Here is a 23793-nt window from a genome sequence, read left to right as displayed (position 1 = left end):
TCCCAATTTTTCCTCCACCTCTCTTGCTTGATTTTCAAAGTCCTTTTTGAGTTCTTCCATGGCCTGGAATCATTGTATATTTATTTTGGATGATTGAGATGCAGAAGCTTTGAATTTTATTTGTTTCCCTGATGGTGAACATTATTCTTCCTCATCCAACAGGATGGGAGAGAATACCTGTTCACCAAGAAAGCAACCTTCTGTAGTCTTATTTTTTTTTCTTTCTTTTGTGGTATTTTCCTAACTAGTTACTTGACTTTTGGGTCCTTTATCAAGAGTAGGGTATACTCTGGGGAATTCTGTGTTTTCAGTTCCTCCAAGGTGGCACAATCATTGGTGAGGAGTTTCCTCCTCAGGGACCTCCAGCTCCACCAAACCGCAAGACCTTGCTCAGGGCTGAGATTCAGATCAGCTGCTCAGTTCCCCCAGGGGTTTTAAGTGGAGGCAGGGCTGCCACCCAGGGCAGAGGTTCAGATCAGCTGCTCAATTCCCTCAAGGGCTTTAAACTAAGCACTGCAGCAATTGACTCTGTCTGCTGCAACCACTGCCATGCACTGCTGCTGCCCTCTGCTGCTGCTGCCATTGCCACCACTGCCTGGAGCCGGGGCTGGTACAGGACCCTGCTTCTTTCTAGTTATGGTGGAAAAAGCCTTCTCGATGACCTTTGGCACCTGTGGGTTAAGGGATCTTTGAACCACTGCTACTTCTGGGGATTCCACCCAGAAGCCTGCTCTGGTCCTGCTCCTTCTGGTGCTGTGTGGCTAAGGCTGGGCTGGACTCTACTCCATGTCTGGTGTGACAGACTTTCCGTTTGGCCTTCCAGGTCACCTTGGAAATCTCCTCCACTCCATTACTCTGTGGTTTCTGCTGTCTACAATTTGTTGAGAGTCTTTCTTAACAGGTATTTTATGGGTTGTGGGGGAAGAGCTAGAGTATGTAGGTCTTTCTGCTCTGCTGTCTTGGCTCCTCCCCCATCTTGGGGTTTCCTTGACAAAGCCACAACTGAAATTCTTGAAGGGAGTTTCCACATTAGGGATTGCTCCTCCCCAATGATAGCAAAGGTCTGAGGGAAAAGCAGATGAATAATAATAATAATGCTGTATGTGTATCACAAGAATGTCATTAATCAATCAACAAAATATTTTTGAACACCCATATTGTGCTGGGCCTGTGCTAGGTGTGAAATGGGGATTGAAGTAAAGCAAATAAAATAATTCTCATATGTATTTAATATTAGAATAATTAATAGCTCAGATTTTTGGATAGCTTGTTCATAGATAACAAATTTGATGTATCTGTGTATGTATGTGTGTGTGTATACACACACACATATGTATATAATGTTTGTGTGAGTATACATGCATCCCTACATACATACACATATATAATTATATCTCTGTTATTTCAGAGATATAACTACCTCACTATCTATAAATAAAGTACCAAACACAATGTTTGTACCTATTAGGTGCTTAATAAACATGTGTTGCATTACATTAGAACCAGGTCTTCTCTGCTTACATACCATACATATTACATCAACCTAGTAAAAGTTAAGTTATTGCTTAGGTGTGGCTTGAAGACAGGTACTGTTTTTTCATTTTGTCTTGATAATTTAAGCACATAACACAAGTGGTTTGGGCATATTAAGTGCTTAATGAATTAGTTTTATATTGTATTGAGACATTCCTAGTATAATATCTTTATTAAGGAACAAGGTCAGTGAGTTGTCTGAACTCCCAAGGATAGACCCTGGCCAGTCAAGAAGAGGTAAAAAAAAGAAGTGTATATCATTATCCAAAATGAATGTCTAATTGTTGCAATCAAATGAATTAAAGTATGTATGAGAAAAAAGCATTGTTTGCAGACCTAGTAAATTTATCTGCTCTATTCAATGAATTATACAACAAACAAAGTGTATTTATAGTGTGCCACCACCCCAGAAAAAAAAAAAAAGCTGTATCATTAAAGCATGTTTTTGGATATAAGCAACCAACTCAAGGTCCTTCTAACAGTAGCTCCACGGGGAGAACAGAAATCCACAAGGCTTTATGCCAGAATCACCCATAAGAGAATTGTCCTGATCCTTTCTCCTAATCCTTTTCCATAGTCCTTTCTGGATTTGCATAACTCTGAAGAATAGCAGTGATGCCCCACTTCCATGGAACTGCTCATTGACCATGTGGATTTACACTAGAAATGAGACTAAAGTTCAATAAGTTGCTGCTTTAGTGAACAAAATATTTCTTTAGTACATTTATGCAAAAATATTAATAAGACAACTTTCTAGGAAGGTCAAATTATTAAATTAAAAGCAGAGACACTGAGAAAATTCAGATCAATTAATATTATTATAATATTTCAAAGACTACAGAGCATTACAAAAACATTTTGATGTATGTGTAAGTCAATCAAGAATATAATTATAACTTCATATATTTTCCACCATTACAACTCAGTAAGTAGTCATTATATGAATTTTTTAGAAATATCTTTCTCTGCTCCCTATGAGATGCTTCTGCTTTGGAGTAAATGTAAGGGCTCCTTTTAAGTTTCTTTTAATTTAGTACCTCGTCTATTGAATATTTTTCTGTACCCACCATTTAAAGGTTTTCTTAGTCCATTTTATTCCACTCTGAGTTCTTTCAATGAAAGAAACTCGCTTATTAAGGCCAACTTTATTAATTTATTTACTCAAAAAATGATAACTTTTTCTTTTTTTTTTTTTTTAATTAATTTTTTTATTTTTTTTAATGTTTAACAATCACTGCCATACAATTGCGATTTTATCCCTCCCCACCCACCCCCCACTACCTCCCTCCCTCCCCACGACTGCATACAATTCTGTATAGATTCTACATATACTTTCCTATTGAGTATATTTTCACTATCGTCATGCTATGGAGTCAGACTAAGATAAATGAAAGAATCCGTATAACAAATCAGAACATGATACACAAACAGATACACATACACAAACATGATCTGCTACATTATGTGAGTGACTTCCATATTTCTCTCTCTGAGTGTGGAAGGCTTTTTGCCTTGAGGTCCACCATTGGTATTTTTTTTTTTTTCAGAAGTTCTTGTGTTATTACAAAAATCTAAGTCTACCAGAAAAAACTCTCACACACTGTGGTTGTTGCTGTGCATAAAGTTCTCCTGGTTCTGCTCCTTTCACTCAGCATCAGGTCATATAAGTCCTTCCAGGCCTCTCTGAAGTCTTCTTGTTCATCATTTCTTATGGCACAATAGTACTCCATTACATTCATATACCATAATTTATTCAGCCATTCCCCAATTGATGGACATCCCCTTGACTTCCAGTTTTTGGCAACTACATAGAGTGCTGCTATAAATATTTTTGTACATGTGGGACCCTTTCCCATTTTTATGATCTCTTGGGGATATAGTCCTAGAAGCGATATTGCTGGGTCAAAGGGTATGCACATTTTTGTAGCCCTTTGGGCATAGTTCCAAATTGCTCTCCAGAATGGTTGGATGCTCTCACAGCTCCACCAACAATGAATTAGTGTTCCAACTCTCCCACATCCTCTCCAGCATTTATCATTTTCTTGTTCTGTCATGTTTGCCAATCTTATAGGTGTGATGTGGTACCTCAGAGTTGTTTTGATTTGCATCTCTCTAACCAATAGTGATTTAGAGCATTTTTTCATATGATTATAGATAGCTTTAATTTCTTCCTCTGAAAATTGCCTGTTCATATCCTTTGACCATTTATCAATTGGGGAATGACTTGTACGATTATACATTTGGGTCAGTTCTCTATATATTCTAGAAATGAGGCCTTTATCCCCGAGCTTAGCTGTAAAAATTTTTTCCCAATTTACTACATCCCTCCGGATTTTGGTTGCATTGGGTTTGGTTGTGCAAAAACTTCTCAGTTTAATGTACTCAAAGTTATCCATTTTGCATTTCATAATGCATTCTATCTCTTCTTTAGTAAAGAATTCTTCCCTTCTCCATAGATCTGATAAATACACTATTCCTTGCTTCTCCAGTTTATTCATGGTATCAATCTTTATACCTAAATCATGTACCCATTTGGACTTTATTCTTGTGTACGGTGTCAGGTATGGGTCTATGCCTAATTTCCGCCACACTGTTATCCAGTTTTCCCAGCAATTTTTGTCAAACAATGAGTTCTTATCCCAGAAGCTGGGGTCCTTGGGTTTATCAAACAGAAGGTTGCTATATTCCTTGCCTACTGCATCTTGAGTGCCAAGTCTATTCCACTTGTCTACCTCTCTGTTTCTTAGCCAATACCAAGTGGTTTTGATAATTGCTGCTTTATAGTACAGTTTAAGGTCTGGTAGCGCTAGGCCACCTTCCCAAGCATTTCTTTTCATTAGTCCCTTTGATATTCTGGACCTTTTGTTTTTCCAAATGAATTTTGATATTATTTTATCCAGCTCTAGAAAGTAATTGTCTGATAGTTTAATTGGTATGGCACTAAATAAGTATATTAATTTGGGTAGAATTGTCATTTTTATTATATTAGCACGGCCTACCCATGAGCAACTAATGTTTTTCCACTTACTTAAATCTGAGTTTATTTGTGCAAAAAGTGTCTTGTAATTGTGTTCATATAGTCCCTGGGTTTGTTTTGGCAGGTAGACTCCTAAGTATTTTATACTGTCTACCCTAACTTTAAATGGGATTTCTCTTTCTATCTCTTGCTGTTGAACTTTGTTGCTAATATATAGGAATGCAGAGGATTTGTGTGGGTTTATTTTGTACCCTGCAACTTTGCCAAAGTTGTTTATTAATTCAAGTAATTTTTTACTTGAATCTCTGGGATTCTCTAGGTAAATCATCATATCATCTGCAAAGAGTGATAACTTAGTTTCTTCTTTGGCTATTCTAATTCCTTGAATATCTTTATCTTGTCTAATTGCTACAGCTAACATTTCTAGTACCATATTGAATAATAGTGGTGATAATGGACAACCTTGTTTCAACCCTGATCTTATTGGGAATGCATCTAGCTTATCCCCATTGCATATAATGCTTGCTGAAGGTTTTAGATAGATACTGCTTATTATTTTATGGAAAGTTCCCTTTATTCCTACATTCTCCAATGTTTTTAGTAGGAATGGATGTTGTATTTTGTCAAAAGCTTTTTCTGCATCTATTGAGATAATCATGTGGTTTTTGTTAGCTTTGTTGTTGATGTGGTCGATAATGCTAATAGTTTTCCTAATATTGAACCAGCCCTGTAGTCCTGGTATGAATCCTACCTGATCATAATGTATTAATCTCGTGATTAGATGCTGTATTCGTTTTGCTAAAATCTTATTTAAAATTTTTGCATCTATATTCATTAGGGAAATTGGTCTATAATTTTCTTTCTCTGTTTTGTCTCTTCCTGGTTTGGGTATCAAAACCATATTTGTATCATAGAAAGAATTTGGGAGGACTCCTTCTTCCCCAATTTTCAAGAATAGTGTATGTAGTATTGGAATTAACTGTTCTTTAAATGTTTGATAGAATTCACTTGTGAATCCATCTGGCCCTGGAGATTTTTTCCTAGGGAGTTCATTGATGGCTTGTTCAATTTCTTTTTCTGAGATGGGGTTGTTTAAGTATTCAACTTCCTCTTCTGTTAATCTGGGCAATTTGTATTTTTTAAAATATTCATCCATCTCGTTTAGATTATCGAATTTGTGGGCATAAAGTTGGGCAAAGTAGTTTCTAATTATTGTTTTAATTTCCTCCTCATTGGAGGTGAGTTCACCCCTTTCATTTTTAATGTTAGTAATTTGGTTTTCTTCTTTCTTTTTTTTTTGATCAGATTAACCAAAGGTTTATCAATTTTATTAGTTTTTTCATAAAACCAACTATTGGTTTTATTTATTAATTCAATAGTTTTCTTTATTTCAATTTTATTAATCTCTCCTTTGGTTTTCAGTATTTCTAATTTGGTATTTACTTGGGGATTTTCAATTTGTTCTTTTTCTAGCTTTTTCAACTGCAAGCCTAAGTCATTGATCTCCTCTTTCTCTATTTTATTTATGTAAGCATTCAGAGATATAAAACTTCCCCTAATAACTGCTTTTGCAGTGTCCCATAAGTTTTGGTACGTTGTCTCACTATTGTCATTCTCTTGAAAGAAACTGTTGATTGTTTCTATGATTTCTTGTTTAACCCAACCCTTCTTTAGAATTAGATTATTTAGTTTCCAATTGATTTTTGGTTTCTCTTTCCATGGCCTTTTATTACATGTAATTTTTAATGCATTATGATCTGAAAAGGATGCATTGATTATCTCTACCTTTCTGCACTGGATTGTGAGATTTTTATGTCCTAGTACATGGTCAATTTTTGTAAATGTTCCATGTACCGCTGAGAAAAAGGTATATTCCTTTCTATTCCCATTTAATTTTCTCCAAAGATCTATCATATCTACCTTATCCAGAGTTTTATTTACCTCCTTAACCTCTTTCTTGTTTATTTTAAGGTTGGATTTATCGAGTTCAGAGAGGGGGAGGTTGAGGTCCCCCACTAGTATAGTTTTGCTATCAATTTCTTCCTTCAACTCCCCCAACCTCTCCTCTAAGAATCTGGATGCTATACCACTTGGAGCATACATGTTTAGTAATGATATTGCTTCATTGTCTATGGTGCCTTTTAGTAGGATATAGTTTCCATCCTTATCCCTTTTGATTAGATCTATTTCTGCTTTTGCTTTGTCTGAGATTAGGATTGCTACTCCTGCCTTTCTTACATGAGCTGAAGCACAATATATTCTGCTCCATCCTTTGACCTTTATCCTATGTGTATCCCCCCGTTTCAAATGTGTTTCTTGTAAGCAGCATATTGTTGGATTATGGCTTTTAATCCATTCTGCTATCCGTCTCTGTTTTATGGGAGAGTTCATCCCATTCACATTCACAGTTATGATTACAATCTGTGTATTTCCCTCCACCCTCTTTCCCACCATTTATGCTTTTAACTCTCCCGTCTCCCTTCCCCTCCTCAATAGTATTCACTTTTCTCCCCCTCCTCCTGCAGCCTTTCCCTCCTTCTTTTAGCCCCCCTCCCTTTTGGTCCCCTTTACTCTTATTGCTTCTTTCCTCCCTTTTAGCCACCCTCCCCTTTCTTCCCCCTTCCCCTCCTACTACCTATAGAGCTAGTTAGGATTATCTGCTTAAGGTTATTGTTCCCTCCTTTGAACAAATCAGATGAGAGTACCTCTCAAACAATGCTCATCTCCCTCCCCTCCTTCCCTCTACTATGGTTTTGTACTTCTTCCTGTGATATAATTTGCCATTTTCTGCTTCCCCCTTTCCACACCTCCTATTACATTCCCTTCTCATACTTAAATCATATTTTTGCCATGACATAATTTACTTTATGCCCGTTCCCTCTACATATATCCCTTTTATCATAATAGCTGCACAGTTCTCAAGATTGACAGGTATCATCTTCCCTTACAGGGAGGTAAACAGATTGCCCTAATTGAGTTGCAAGTTTTTGTTTTTGTTTTTTCCCCTCTGTTTACCTTTTTATGATTCTCTGGAGACCTGCATTTGAAGATCAAATTGTCTATTGAGTTCTGGTGTTTTGGTCAGGAAGCTCTGGAAATCCCTTATTTCGTTGAATGACTTTCTCCTTGCCTGAAATGTTATGCTGAACTTTGCTGGGTAGTTGATCCTCGGTTGGAGTCCCAACTCCTTTGCCTTACGGAATATTGGGTTCCAATTCTTTCGATCTTTTAATGTAGAAGCTGCAAGGTCCTGTGTGATCCTGACTGTGTGACCTTGATATTTAAATTGTTTCTTTCTGGCTGCTTGTAGTATTTTCTCCTTCACTTGATAGCTCTGGAATTTGGCAACTATATTTCTTGGGGTTTTGAGTTTGGGATCCCTTTCCGGTGGGGAACGGTGGATTCTTTCGATGACTATTTTGCCCTCTGAGTCTAGTACTTCTGGGCAGTTTTCCTTGATGATTTCCTGGAAGATACTGTCCAGACTCTTTTCTTCATCATGGGTTTCTGGCAGGCCAATAATTCTTAGATTTTCTCTCCTGGATCTATTTTCCAGGTCAGTTGTTTTTCCAATTAAATATTTTAGATTTTCTTCCATCTTTTCATTCTTTAGATTTTGTTTGACTGACTCTTGTTGCCTCATTGAGTCATTAGTTTCTACTTGCCCAATTCTAATCTTGATCGTATTGTTTTCTTCAGTTAGCTTTCGCATCTCCTTTTCCATCTGGCCAATTTTTCCCTTTAAGGAGCTATTTTCTCCATTTAATTTTTGTACTTCTTTTTCCATTCGACCAATTTTCCCAGTTAGGTTTTGGGTTTCCTTTTCCATCTGATCAATTTTCCCTATTAGGTTTTGAGTTTCCTTTTCCGTTTGATTAACTCTTCCTTTTAGGGAATTATTCTCTCCAGTTAATTTTTGAACTTCCTTTTCCATTTCTTCAATTTTCTTTTTCAGATTGATGTTCTCATCAGTGAATTCTTTTTTTATGGTTTTAAAATCATTGGCCAGTTTTTCTTTTATATCCTTCTTCAGACGTTCCAGGTAATCTAGTTGTGCTTGCGAGAAATTCATAGTCCCATCTGAGGTTTCAGATGGAAGTACAGTCTCAGCTCTGACCTCTTTGGTGTTTGTGTTTTGGTCCTTATCCCCATAGAAAGATTCTATGGTTTTTTCACTTTTCGTCTGCTTTTTCCGATTCATGATGTTGGCTGAGTGTTGTAGCTTTTGGTTCTTTCAGTCAGAAGATACAGATCTTTTAAGTTGAGTTGATGTTTGTCTAGGCTAAAAGCAGGCTTTTTTTGTTGTTGTTGTTGTTGTTTCCCAGATCAACCCTGGGTTTAGCTTGATAGGTGTGTGGGAGGTGTGGTCTGGTCTCAGGCTATCTCCTCAGCTGGCCTGAGGCAAAGGCAAGGTCCAGTGGGATGGTGATCCCAGCTTCCCTATTGTCTTCCCTTTTCCCCTGGAGGGCTGGGGCACGCCTAGAGGCTAATGCGTGTTCCCGCCCCTCCTGGGGCTCGTCTCCCGGGCTGAGGCTTGCTTGGGTCTCAGTGCGAATTTTTCTCTGCCCTGGGTCGTCTGTCCCTCCAGACAGCCTCCACCACGGTAGGAAGAATCCCCCTTTGCCACCTCTCCAGCCTCTGGTGTTACGAGACCACTCGCCCCTTTCTGCTGCTCCCACTGATCCAGGATCAATCTGGGGAAGAATTTTATGGTTCCCTCATGGTCATCGGGGGGGAGGGGAGAGCACTTACTGATCACTCCGGCATCCCAGCTTCTGGATGTTCAAGTAGTGAGCCACTGAAGTCCCGTCTTTAGGCTGAAGATTTCAAAGGCTGTTGCGCTGATATCGTTGGCTCGGCCTGGCTTATCTCCTGCTCCGCTGGTCTCGCCCGCCACTCTCGGGCCCCTCGGGTCGCCTCCGCCCTGCCGCGCCGACCGCGCTGCGCTGTGCGCCGGGGTCTTACCCCCGCGGAACAGATCCCTCCCGTGGACCTTCCAGTCCAGCCTGGGCTCCGAATCTGTCAAAGTCCGTCTCCCACTGGATTCTACACCTCCAAAGTCTGGTCAGACTCTCCCCCCAGAAATATCCAAAGGAGTTTTTCCAGGAGCTTAGGTGAGTCGTTGCTTTCACTCCGCCATCTTGCCTCCGCCCCCCTAACTTTTTCTAAAACTTGAACACTACCTGTACTTAGCACAACAAAATTCTCATTCTTTTAACATAGTTGTATAATGTGTTTGAATGTTTAATGTGGTCTTTTAAGAGCATCATTCCTCCAAAGGGTATATTATTTACTTGCCATAGGTAAATTTGAGGTTACGCAAAATACTAACAAATTTGGAAATATTTGTCAACTTTTATTTTGAGAGTTCTGAGAGTATTTCTACTTTCATTTCTGTTCATAGATCTTTCAAAGGAAAAACAAGACAAAATAAAAACCCCACACAAGCCCTAGAAATTGTTTCCAGAAGGGGAAATGTATTTTGAATGACACAATAATTTATAGGTAAGGATGATGTTTATGTACTTTTATTCTCTACTGTGGTCAGTAATTATTCCATAGGGAAGCCATTTGATATATAAATTACTAACCAGAAATTTTAGTCAACTCAATTCTGCCACTACTTCAGACTTTCCTTGTAGTCTACAACATAAAGAAAAAGCACCATGTTTATTCATGGGTCAATTTAGTAGCAATCTCAACCATTTGGAACACAAGAAAGGCGGGGGAAAGAAGATGTAAAGAAAAAGGACATCAAACAAACAAAATGTATTTTTCCTTAAAGTATGAATTTATTTATATATAAGAGAAAAAACATCCCAGGTAATTAAGACAATTCCCAATGTGGGAAAGGCTATTTCAGAGTCATTATATTGTATCTTTTTTTTAACCTGAATACAAATCTGTCCTCAGCCACTAGCTACATGACCCTGGATAAGTCACTTAACCTCTCCTTGCCTCATTGTCTTTATCTGTAACATAGTGATTATCACAGCACTTGTCTCCCAGGGTTGTTTGTGAGAATAAAATTTTGCAAAGTGTTTTGTAAATCTTAAAATGCTAAATAAATGTTTACTGTGATCATCTCTGTTGTTATTTTATTGTTAGGAATAGAATCCAATTTTTCATTTCACAGCTTTTATTTTCTCGAGGAACTTTAGTTCTTTTTCATCAGCTGTCAATTCGAGGTAAGTTTTATTGTGTCTTCTTGTCACATCAATTGAATCTCACCTCTGCCATCTCAATGTTTTATATTTAAAGCAATAGAGCAAGACCACAGGAAGCCAAGTATGCATTTATTCTGAGTGAGTTGTTATGGTATTTGTGAAATAGATTGGCATTGAGTTTTGTGCCTTAGTTCATCTGAGTTTATAATACCAGGATAACTATAACATATAGAGTGATAGAATAAACATTTTGTCTTTACATTAAACTTTCCAAAGTCAAAATTAAATATAAGAATAGATTAGGACAAGAAAGACCAACAAAGATCATGAAATAAGAGTGAACAACGTATCTCAGTTTCCCCTCCCCCAACTATGGAGCTCTACCCATGACCATTACACAGCAAAGCCTCTGTGATGCTAGAGTCTTACAGACCCCAGCATTTAGCTCTGTTCTTGATCATTGGAGGGAGAGGAAACGTCAAGATCAACTACCATTTTCCACACCTCACAATCCTGATCTATAATCTAAGACGAGTTTCTTCAATTATGGTCCATGAAGAAGAAGGATTTAGGACTCAATCCTCAAGCATTGATCAGGGCTTTGTTGCAAACACTGAAATCCCCAAGAATGAATAAACAAACAAAAAGACAAGGAACTATGATAATGCCATGGATGACCAAGACATGAACTCAAAGCAGGAGAATAACTCCACAATCCCTATAAACAAGGTAATAAAGGAAGATGAAGCTTGGCTACAAGAAATGATACAAGAATATACACATGAAAAGTAGGAAAAGAGACAGACAGACAAAGACAGACACAGAAGGGTCAAGGAAGAGAGAGAGGCAGAAATGAGGAGGGAGAGAGAGAGAGAGAGAGAGAGAGAGAGAGAGAGAGAGAGAGAGAGAAAGAGAGAGAGAGAGAGAAACTTGAAAGAGGATCAGAGTCAGAGTCAAGATGGTTGAGTAAAAGGTTATAGTTTCAAAACTTTCCCCAAAACTTTGTTACCTACAAAACAAGCACAGAAATGCCTATTCTAATTTTGAGAGAAAAAGCCAAAAAAAAAAAAGAAAGAAAGAAAATCACAGAGAGTCATTTGTTCCAGTCCCAGGCAATTTACGAAGATAGAATGAGAGATATGAAAACACTGAGATGAGAACGGATTGGACTTTGGTGTACCAGCAAAAGGGTGTCAACTTTGAGCCATGGAGGCTGTAGCTGCAGGAACAGTAATGGGTAGCCAGGTGTAATGACAAGTAAAATAGGATCTTTGGCTGCTTTTGTTTTATTAAAAGTACCTCGGAATGAATAATATGATTAAGGAGAATATTTCCCATCCATTGATCAGCCTGCCCATTGTGGGAAGCTTTATTAGTGGAGTTGGTTTGTAGGAAGGTCCCAGGTACCTTTACTTTTTGCTATTGAGGCACTGAGCCATCAGGTTATGCCCTCTGACTCTAAAAAGTGTATAAATACTCTGAGGGTGAGGTTTTACTTAGGGGCTTGCTGACTGGACCTGTTGTAGTGGGTCAGATATTTTGGAAGCATTTCTGTTGACTTTTGATTTCTCTGCATTTTCCACGAAATTTTGATTTTGATTTGTTCTGATTGAAGTGATTGTTAACACCCTGAAAGTTGCTTTCCTTTTTATGAATGAAGATCAAAGAACCTGAGGTAACAGGCTCCCTGTGTATTTTGGGTTACTTACTGATACTGACTTACCCAACACAAGGGCTAGTAAGAGGACTGAATAGTTAGATATTCCAGGGATCCCTGTGTTGACACTGAATGCAGAATCAGGCACCATTTGGAAGCTCCATATCCTGTTAACCAGAATCACTTTAAAGTTCAAGAACAGACAGGAGCAGATAAACTCACTAGGGAGGAGGAGTCATACCTGGATCAGAGCATACACCAGGAAGGTAGTCTCAAGAAATCCACTCAAATTACAACCCTTTGGATGTAAAAACCTCCAAACTCACAGATAAAACTACAGAAGTTCAAGGTGACCATCCCCTTCTTGCAACACGTAGGCAGAACCCCTACCCTCAAAAAATGAACTTCAAAATCAAGTAATTGACTGGAAAAATGAGGGGGGAGAGAGACAGAGACACACACAGAGAGAGAGAGACAGAGAGAGACAGAGAGACAGAGAGAGACAGAGACAGAGACAGAGAGACAGAGAGACAGAGAGACAGAGAGAGACAGAGAGAGACAGAGAAACAGAGACACAGAGAGACAGAGACAGAGAGAGAGGACCTGGTGACAAAAACTACTATAATGATATGATGACAGGAATGCTCAAAAAGTAAATGCAAAAGAATGAAATGAATTGAAAACATCTAAAACCAAAGTGTCAAAAAATACACATCATACACATAGCCAAAAAGAATTATTAGGAGAGTTAAATAGAGAATTTTTATTTTAAAAAAGAAAAAAAAGATTACTTTAAAAATCAAATATGACTAACGGGAAAAACAGAAAAATAAATGAGAGATTTGCAAGAAAATTCAAAAGAGCAAGGTAACAGCTTGTTAAAAAAATAAAAGAAAAAAACCCAAAATACTTTAGAAAATACCGTTTCACAAAGTCAGAATTGGCAAAATAGTAAAAGAAGTACAAAACTTTAATGAAGAAAATAACTTCTTAAGATATACAATTAGTTGAGTAGAAACTTAACCAATGTTAACTTGGTTAACATTGATGTAACTCCAAGTTAGATCATGAAATAATAAGACAAAATCAAAAGACTGCAAAAAGAGAGAAAATTGGAAGTATGTCCTAGGAAAAATGACTGACCTGGAAAATCAACTGAGGAGAACTAATCTGAGAATTAGAGTACTACTTAAAAGCCATGATTTAAGAAAAAAGAACCTAGATTTCATATTTCAAGAAATTATAAGAAAAATTTCCCAGATATATTAGAACTGATGGGCACAGCAAAAATTGAAACAAATTAACAGATGCTACCTGAAAAATATCCCCAAATAAATATTATAGTCAAAATCCGGAGTTCTAGGATCAAGGAGAAAATACAGCAAATAGCCAGAAAGAAATAATTCAAGTACTGTGAAGAAACTGTCAGGATTGTGCAAACCTTATCACCTACCATTGCAAATGAGTGCAGAGTTTGGTGAATTATTAGAGCTGACTTCAACTCATAATAAGTAACTTGGAAAAATTGAGTATAATCCTTTAGGGGAAAAGTTGGACATGTAATAACATAGAAGATTTTGATGAAAAGACCAGAAGTAAATAGAAATTTTAACATTGAACACAAAGCTGAAGAGAATCATACAAAAGTAATCACAGAGGATGAAGAATGGACTCAAGATGTCAGAGAGAAGCCAGGAAGTTGCCAGAGGTCTACCAGGTTTCCCTAGGAAACATTAATTCATGCCTCTAAATAGATTCTGGAGCAACAGAATCCACAAAAAGACAGTGAAAAAAACAAACTTTAGAAGGACTTCAAGAATGATGTTTCTCACTTGGGTAAAAGTGGAGCATAGCTCAGGACAGATGTTGTCCTGACAAGCCAGTAGGGATCTCTTGGCAACAGCAAAAATCGGAAACTGTGGACCCTTGGTCCTGGCTCAGCAGGCTAGTGGAATAGCAGACTAGCTGTAAGGCCTCTAGCGCTAGTGCAGAAGGAAAATTGCTAGTCCAGGAACTCCATGAGTACAGGTGCAACTAAGCCAGGCCATCTCACTACAAGGGACAAAAGACAAGCACCTGAGGCCCTGGTGAAGAAAACTAGTGTAACAGTAAGTATCCCAACATACACGGGGTCCCTACTACCACAGGTTCTTAAATTTGCATTCATAAAATGAAAGGGAAATGTTGAGGGGTTAACAATCACCATAATCAAGCAAACGTATCATTTAGTTAGTTCAGGAGAATAAGTCAGCACCCTGAACTTCAGAGGAAATACAGAGAATCAAAAGTCAACAGACATGCTTCCAAAATGTCTGACAATTAACATACATACAACTTTACCAGAGAGGGAACATCTGGGTTTCTCAAAACCAGAAAACTGCTTACAGGTTTGTCAGAGACCCTTTCTTGTCAAGCACTTATAGTCAGTAAGCCCCAAAGTAAAACCTCACCCTCAGGGCATAACGCTCTGACCCAGTGCCTCAATAGAAAAAAAAAAGGTACTTGGGACCCTCCTACAAAACAACTCCCCTAATCAAGCTTCCCTCAGTGGACAGGTCCATCAATCGGTTGGTAAGAACTGCTTAAATCATATTATTCAATCATAGGCATTTTTATTTTTTTATTTTTTATCATTTTTCAAAATTTATTTAATCTTAGTTTTCAACATTCACTGTCACAAGATTTTGAGTTCTAAATTTTCTCCCCATCTCTCCCCTCTCCCCATGCCAAAACATTGTGCATTCTGATTGCCCCTTATGTCAATCTGTCTTCCCTTCTATCACACCCATCCCTTCCCTTATCCCCGTGTTCTCTTTTGTCTTGAAGGGCAAGAGAGATTTCTGTACCTCATTTCTTGTTTCTCAGTTTTGCATGCAAAAACAATTCTCAAAATTCGTTCCTAAAATATTGAGTTCCAACTTGTCTCCCTTCCTCCCTCCCTACTCACCCCTACTGAGAAGGCAGGAAACTCAATATAGGCTGTACATGTGTAGTCATGCAAAAGACTTCCATAATAGTCAGGTTGTAAAAGACTAGCTATACTTCCTTTCATCCTATCCTATGCTCCATTTATTCTAATCTCTTTTGACCTTGTCTCTCCCCAAAAGAGTTTACTTCTAATTACTCCCTCCTCCCATTTGCCCTCCCTTCTATCATCCCAGCACACCCCACTTATCCCTTTTTCTCCTACTTTCCTGAAGTGCAAGATTGATTTTCATGCCAAATTGAGTGTGCACGTTATTCTCTCCTTAGGTCAAATGTGATGAGAGTAAGCTTTATTATTTCCCTTTCACCTCCCCGTTTTTCCCCTCCACTGAAAAAGTTTCCTCTTGCCTCTTTAGGACAGATAATCTGCTCCATTCCATTTCTCCCTTTCTCCTTCCAATATACCTCACCCCTTAATTTTACTTTTTTGGATATCATCCCTGACTATTCAATTCACCCTGTGCCCTCTGCCTATACATATGTAATACCTCCAACTACCCAAATACTGAGAAAAGTCTCAAGAGTTACAAATATCACCTTTCCATGTAAACAGTTCAAATTTAGTAAGTCCCTTATGATTTCTCTTTCCTTTTTATCTTTTCATGCTTCTCTTGATTCTTGTGTTTGAAAGTCAAATTTTCTATTCAGCTCTGGTCTTTTCAGAAAGAATGCTTGAAAACCTTCTATTTCAATGAATGATGGTTTTTCCCCTGAAGCTTTATACTCAGAGTAGGTGATTCTTGGTTTTAATCTGAGTTCCTTTGACTTCTGGCATATCATATTACATGTCCTTTGATCACTTAATGTAGGAGTTTCTAGATCTTGTGTGATCCAGATTGTATTTTCATGATACTAGAATTGTTATGTTCTGTTCTCATCCAATAGTTTCTCCTTGACCTGGGAACTCTGGAATTTGGCTCCATTATTCCCAGGAAGTTTCCTTTTTGTATCTCTTTCAGAATCAGTGGATTCTTTCAATATTTATTTTACCCTCTGGTACTAGAATAACAGGGCAGTTTTCACTGATAATTTCTTGAAAGATGATGCCTAGGCTCTTTTTTTTTTTTGATCATGGCTTCCAGGTAGTCCCATAGGTTTTGAATTGTCTCTCCTGGATCTATTTTCCAGATCAGTTGTTTTTCCAATGAGATATTCCACATTGTCTTCTTTTTTTTCACTCTTCTGGTGTTGCTTTGTAATTTCGTGGTTTTTCATAAAGTCATTAGCTTCCATCTTCTCTGTTCTAATTTTTGAAGAACTATTTTCTTCATTGAGCTTTCGAACCTCCTTTTCCATTTAGCTAATTCTGCTTTTTAAAGCATCCTTCTCCTCATTGGCTTTTTGCATTTTTTTTGCCATTTCAATTAGTCTATGTTTATAGTTGCTATTTTCTTCAGCATTTTTTTGTCTCCTTTAGCATGCTATTGACTTGCTGTTCATGATTTTCTAGCATTGCTCTCATTTCTCTTCCCAATTTTTTCTCCACTTCTCTTACTTTATTTTTAAAATTCTTTTTGATCTCTTTGATGGCTTGAGACCATTGCATATTGTTTTTGGAGGTTTTAGATGTAGAAGCCTTGACTTTTATATCTGCTTCTGGTAATATGCTTTGTTCTTCCTAATAAGAAAAGATGGAAGAAAATACCTTTCCACCAAAAAGGGTAGCCTTCTAAAGCCTTATTTTTTCCATTTGGGGGGCATTTTCCCAGCCAGTTACTTGATTGTTGAGTGCTTTGTTAAGTGGAGCATATACTCTAGGGACCTGTAAGTTCTCATTTCCTCCAAAACGGTACAATCAAGGGAGAGAAGTTTACTCCTCTCCTGGCCTGCACTCTCGTCTTGGACCAGCCACAAGCTTTTCTGCCCAGCATCTGCAAGTTAATTCCTTCTCTAGAGCCTCCACCAGCTCCACCAGCCAGTGTTCCTCCTCACCATAGGACTGATATCAAGTCAGCTGCTCAATTTCCCCAGGGTCTTTAGGTTCAGGTTTCCAAATGTGGAAACCACAGCACTGACTGCTGCTGTCCTGGGGCTGGGGCTGTACCATGCTCCCACCTCGCTCAGGTGAAAGATTTTTCTCACTGACATTTGAAGCTGTCTTTAGCGTCTCTGGGTTGAGGAATCTGGTATCCATAGCTGCTACTCATTATTCTGTGCCCTGAAGCCTCCTCCAGTACTGTCTGTGTGGTGTGACCCAGTCAATGCTGGTCCATTCTCTGCTCTGAGTCTGGTGCAGTAGACCTTTCCTGCCTGCCTTTCAGGCTTCTGGGACTGGAAATCTTTCATTCTGTCATTTTATATCTTCTACTCCTCTAGAATTTGTATAGAGTCCCTTTTTACATGTATTTTATGGAATATGTGGATAGAGCTAGTTCAGGTTCATTCTTCCACTCGCCCATCTTGGATCCGCCCCCCAGTGGCACTTCTAGTAAAACAAAAGCAATAAAATATCCTAATATGATTGCCATCATGGCCAGTGACTATATCCTTGGTCCCATACCAAGCAGCTTGGGACAGTGCCCCCTGTGCCCCAGGAACAGATTTCAACTTTTAAAAAGAATGTGAAAACCAAAAACAAAAAGATTCCTAACTATAGAAAGTTACAAACAACATTAATAGGAGTATAAAACAACAACAACAACAACAATAACAAAAAGCAACCAAATAAAAGGGAATATCAAAACACAGATCCAGAAGAGGACAATGTTAAAATATCTACATGTGAAGCCTCAAAGGGTGAATATGAATCAGTCTCCAAACCAAAAAAGACTCTTGAAAATATTCAAGAAGCAGTCTAAAAATCAAGTAAAAGAGGTTGAAGAAAAATTGGAAAAGCAAAGGGAGCTACAGGACAGACTTAAGAAAAGAGTCAAAAGCTTGGAAAAGGAGGCAAAAAAATTGACTGAAAAAAATAACTACTTTAAAAGTAGAATTGGACACATGAAATAAAATGCATAAAGGCTAATAGAAGAAAATATTTCCTTTAAAGTTGGAATTGCACAAGTGGAAGCTAATGACTTTATGAGACACCAAGAATCAATCAAAGCAAATCAAAAGAATGAAAAAATATAGAAAAAAATGTAAAATGCCGAACTGGAAAAAAAAAACAAAAAACTTACCTGGCATATAGATAGAGGAGTGACAATTTAAGAATTATTGTACTACCTTGAAAGCCATGCTTTAAAAAAAGACCCTAGGAAGCATATTTCAAGAAATTACCAAGGAAAATTGCCCTGATATTCTAGAACCAGAGGGCAAAATAGTCATCAAAAGTATCCATTGATGACCTCCTGAAGGAGATTTCAAATAGAAAACTCCAATCAATATTGTAGCCAAAATACAGAATTGTCAGTTCAGGGAGAAAACACTGAAAGTAGCCTGAAAGAAACAAGTCAAATATTGTGGAGGCATAGTCAGGATTACACTGTAGTAATCAGCTTCTACATTAAAGTATAAGAGTGCTTGAAAAATCATATTCCAGAAGGCAAAGGAGCTTGGATTGAAATCAGGAATCAACTACCCAACAAAATTCGGCATAACTTTCAGGAGAAAAGATGGACACTCAATGAAATAGGGCATATTAAATTTTCCTTATGAAAAGGCCAGAGCTGAACGGAAAATTCAATCTTCAAAAGCAAGACTCAAGAAAAGCATAAAAAGGCAAACAGGAAAGAAAAATTTCAATAAAATTAAGCTGTTCACAAAAGAAAATGAAACTTATAACTCTTGAGAGATGTATTTATGTTAGGGCATTTAAAAGGAGTGTACATAGACAGAAAGTATAGGTATCAATTGACTTGAATGTGGTAGTATAAAAAGTTAAGGGATTAAAAAGGATTGTACTGGAAGAAGATGAAGGGGGAGGCAGAACAAAGTAACTTACATCACATGAAGAAGTGCAGAAGTTCTTTTACAGTAGAGGAACAGAAGGAAGGGTGTGAGCATGAGTTGAATCTTACTTTCATCATATTATACTCAGAAAGGGGATAGAATATAGACTCAGTTAAGCAGATAAACTTATGTCGCTTTACAGGAAAGCAGGAGGTAAAAAGAGAAATAATAATAACTTCTAAATTTTCTCTCCCGGATTTTTTTTTCCAGTCAATGGTTTTTCCAATGACTTATTTCAAAGTCTTCTATTTCTTCTGTGTTTTGGTTCTGTATTATAATTTCTTGATTTGCTCATGAAGCCGTTAACTTACATTTTCTCCATTTTGAGTTTTAAGGAATTATAATCTTCAGTGAGCTTTTGGACGTCCTTCCACATTAGGCCAATTCAGGTTTACAAGCCATTCTTGTCCTCATTGGCTTTTTGGACAATTTTTGCCTTTTTGGTTAGTCCATTTTTTTCCTTATCTTTTTTTTAAACTTATTCATTTATGTAACTTTTCAACATTCATTCCCATAAATTTTGGGTTACAAATATTCTCCCCATTTGTCCCCCCCAACCCCAAAACACCGAGCATTCTAATTGCCCATATCACCAATCTGTGTTCTCTTCTAACATCCCTCCCTTCCCTTATCCCCATCTTCTCTTTTGTCCTGTAGGGCAAGATAACTTTCTATAACCCATTACCTGCATTTCTATTTCCTAATTGCAAGAAAAATACTCAACAGTTGTTCTTAAAACTCTGAGTTCCAACTTCTCCCCATCCCTCCCTCCCCACCCATTGCCTTTGGGAAGGCAGGCAGTTCAATATAGGCCATATCTGTGCAGTTTTGCAAAAGACTTCCGTAAGAGTTGTGTTGTGTAAGACTAAATATAATTCCCTACATCTTATCCTGCCTCCCATTGCTTCTATTCTCTCTTTTGATCCTGTCCCTCCCCAAGAGTGTTGACTTCAAATTGCTTCCTCCTCCCACTGGCCTCCCTTCAATGATCCCCCCCACCCTGCTGATTCCCTTCTCCCCCACTTTCATGTATTGTAAGATAGGTTTTCATACCAAAATGAGTGTGTATTTTATTCTTTCCTTTATTTGAATGCGATGAGAGTAAGCTTCATGTTTTTTCTCTCACCCCTCATCTTTTTCCCTCCACTGAAAAGTCTTTTATTTGCCTCTTTTATGAGAGATAACCTGCCCCATTCCATTTCTCCCTTTCTACTCCTAATATATTTCTCTCTCATCGCTTAATTTCTTCTTTTAAGATATTATCCCATCCTATTCAATTCATCCTGTACTCTCTCTCTCTCTCTATGTCTCTCTCTGTCTCTCTCTGTCTCTCTCTCTGTCTCTCTCTCTGTCTCTCTCTCTCTCTGTCTCTCTCTCTCTCTCTCTCTCTGTGTGTGTGTGTGTGTGTGTGTGTGTGATCCCACCCAGTACCCAGATACTGAATAGTTTCAAGAGTTACAAATATTGTCTTTCCATGTAGGAATGTAAACAGTTCAATTTTACTAAGTCCCTTATGACTTCTCTTTGCTGTTTACCTTTTCATGGTTCTCTTCATTCTTGTGTTTGAAAATCAGATTTTCTTTTCAGCTCTGGTCTTTTCATCAAGAATGCTTGAAAGTCCTCTATTTCATTGAAAGACCAATTTTTACCCTGAAGTATTATACTCAGTTTTGCTGGGTAGGTGATTTTTGGTTTTAGTCCTAGTACCTTTGATTTCTGGAACATCACATTCCATGCCCTTTGATCCCTTAATGTAGAAGCTGCTAGATCTTGTGTTATCCTGATTGTATTTCCACAATACTTGAATTGTTTCTTTCTAGCTGCTTGCAATATTCTCTCCTTGACCAGGGAACTCTGGAATTTGGCCACAATGTTCCTAGGAGTTTCTCTTTTTGGATCTCTTTCAGGCGGTGATCAGTGGATTCTTTCAATACTTATCTTGCCCTCTGATTCTAGAATATCAGGGCAATTTTCCTTGATAATTTCATGAAAGATGATGTCTAGGCTCTTTTTTTTTGATCATGGCTTTCAGGTAATCCCATAATTTTTAAATTGTCTCTCCTGGATCTATTTTCCAGGTCAGTTGTTTTTCCAATGAAATATTTCACATTATCTTCAATTTTTTCATTCTTTTGGTTTTGTTTTGTGATTTCTTGGTTTCTCATAAAATCATTAGCCTCCATCTGTTCCATTCTAATTTTGAAAGAACTATTTTTTCAGTGAGCTTTTGAACCTCCTTTTCCATTTGGCTAATTCTGCTTTTGACAGCATTCTTCCCTTCCTTGGCTTTTTGAACCTCTTTTGCCAGTTGATCTAGCCTATTTTTCAAGGTGTTATTTTCTTCAGCATTTTTTGGGGTCTCCTTTAGCAAGGTGTTGACCTGCTTTTCATGCTTTTCTTCCATCTCTCTCATTTGTCTTCCCAGTTTTTCCTCCATCTCTCTAACTTGATTTTCCCAATCCTTTTTGAGCTCTTCCATGGCCTGAGCCCATTGAATATTAATTATGGATGTCTGGGATACAGAAGCCTTGACCTTTTTGTCTTTCCCTGGTGGTAAGCATTGTTCTTCCTCATCTGAAAGGTTGGGAGGAGATATCTGTTCACCAAGAAAGTAACCTTCTATGGTCTTATTTTTTTCCCTATTTTGGACATTTTCTCAACCAGTTTCTTGACTTTTGGTTCCTTTGTCAAGAGTAGAGTATACTCTGAGGACCTGTAAGATATCAGTTCCTCCAAGGTGGCACAATCAAGTGTGTGCTGGTCTGGGCACAGGGAAAGATTTTTGTGCCCAGAATCTTAGCAGTGTTTCCTCTCCCCAGGCACCTGACCTCCAGTTCCTCCAAGCTAGCACTGGGGGTGGGGGTCGGGGGATTCAGTCAAGCTGAGGGGGCAGGGCCTCCATGCAGTGCGAGACAAAGACCAGCTGTCTCAGGGCATCTACACAGGGCTGAGGTAAGACTCAGCTCTTCAGTGCCCCAAGGGTTTTTAAGATCCAGTTATGATCTCATGCTGCTGTAGGGGCTGCCCTAGAACTCCTGCCGCCTGCCAAATGTGAAGGCCTTTCTCCCTTCCTGACCAGCTGAATAAACCCCGTCACTGATCTTTGATGTCTGTGGGTTGAGGGATCTGCAGACCCTCTGCTGCTGGGTCTGGGGATTCCTCTACTGGAGATTCCACCCCGGAGGGCTGTTCACAAGCTGGGCACATGCAGCTAAGGCTGGGCTGGGCTCCAAGTTCCAAGCTCCGCTCTGTGTCCAGTGCAAATAACATTTTCTGTGGGTCTTTCAAGTCACCCTGGGCTGGAAATCTCCTCCACTCTGTTCTCCACTTCTGCTGCTCCAAAATTTGTTGAAATGTGTTGAATTTGTTGAAAATTTGTTGAAACACCCTCTCTACAGGTGTTTTGTGGGCTGTGTGGGGGTAGCCTCTGTATGTGTGTCTTTCTACTCTGCCATCTTGGCTCTGCCCCTTAGTGTATTTTAAAAAGTGTTATTTTTCTTCGGTACTTTTCTTTGTGTCTCCTTTACCACCTGTTAACTCACTTTTCAATATTTTCTTTTTCATTTCTTTTCCTAATTTTTTTCTCACTTCCCTTAGTTGATTTTCAAAATTCATTTTGATTTGCGATGAATTCATATTTTTATTGGAAACTTTTGATATAGGTGTCTTGACTTTGTCTTCTTCTGGTTGTATGTTTTGATCTTCTTTGTCACCAAATTAAGATTCTATAGTCTGATTTTTTATGATGTTTACTCATCTTCCCAAATACTTCACTTTCTAATTCTTGTCAAGGTAGGATTCTGCTTTTAGGGAGAGAATGTGGATGTGGATGTGGGTATACTGTCCCAAATATCAGAGGTTCTCTATCAGCCACTAAATTCTCCACTGTCTGTGGGTCTAGAGCTTCAGGAGCAACCTCTGTTGCTGCATTCTCTACTGGTGCTTTAGGGCGCAGTCACACAGTGACCAGGCAGCATGCTCCTCTGTCACTCAGGAAAGTTTTTCCACTGACCTTTTCGGCATTTGTGGGTTGAGAAATCTGGAAACTGCCACAGATGTCAATGATTCAGTCCCCTGAGGTTTGTTCAAATCCCTCTGGGGCAGTACAGCTGATGCTAGACTGTGCTCCCCTCACCGCCCTGTGTCATAGAACCTTCCTCTCCACTTTCCAAGTTGTCTTGAGCTGGAGATTTATTTCATTCTCATTTTGTGGGTTCTATAGCTTTAGAATTTTTTGGAGTAATTTTTACAGGTATTTTAACGGTTTGGGGGGAGAGTTCAGGCAAGTCCCTGCTTTTACTCCACCCTCTTGGCTCTGCCCATCTAGCATCCACAGTCTTAGAGGAGAAGTGAAGTGAGTAAAAGAAATAAGTAGACAGTAAAACTATACTAGTGGGTAACCTCAACGTCCTCCTCTCCAAACTAGATAAATCTATCAACAAAATAAACAAGGAATAAGTTAAAGAGGTGAAAAGAATTTTAGAAAAGTCAGATATGGTAGACCTCTGGAGAAAAAACTGAATATGGAGAGAAAGTAATTTACCTTTCCCTCTGCGGTACTTGAAACCTACTCAAAAAATGAC

At 38.4% G+C, this 23793-nt stretch overlaps 1 long non-coding RNA gene across 2 annotated transcripts in view; it reads left to right on the top strand.

Moving 5' to 3' along the window:
• The window catches only part of LOC140496836 (uncharacterized), a 224712-nt gene that overhangs the window by 162460 nt on the left and 38459 nt on the right, over positions 1 to 23793 (top strand). For both annotated transcript variants that reach the window (XR_011964413.1, XR_011964412.1), the window contains exon 2: positions 9915 to 10015. This is a non-coding gene — a long non-coding RNA (uncharacterized lncRNA). The remainder of the gene's footprint in view (positions 1 to 9914; positions 10016 to 23793) is intronic.

This window comes from Notamacropus eugenii, chromosome 3 (assembly GCF_028372415.1).
Source record: "Notamacropus eugenii isolate mMacEug1 chromosome 3, mMacEug1.pri_v2, whole genome shotgun sequence".
Classification (NCBI taxonomy): domain Eukaryota; kingdom Metazoa; phylum Chordata; class Mammalia; order Diprotodontia; family Macropodidae; genus Notamacropus; species Notamacropus eugenii.
Note: the sequence above shows the minus strand (reverse complement) of the source record. Positions and strands in the feature narration are given on the sequence as shown.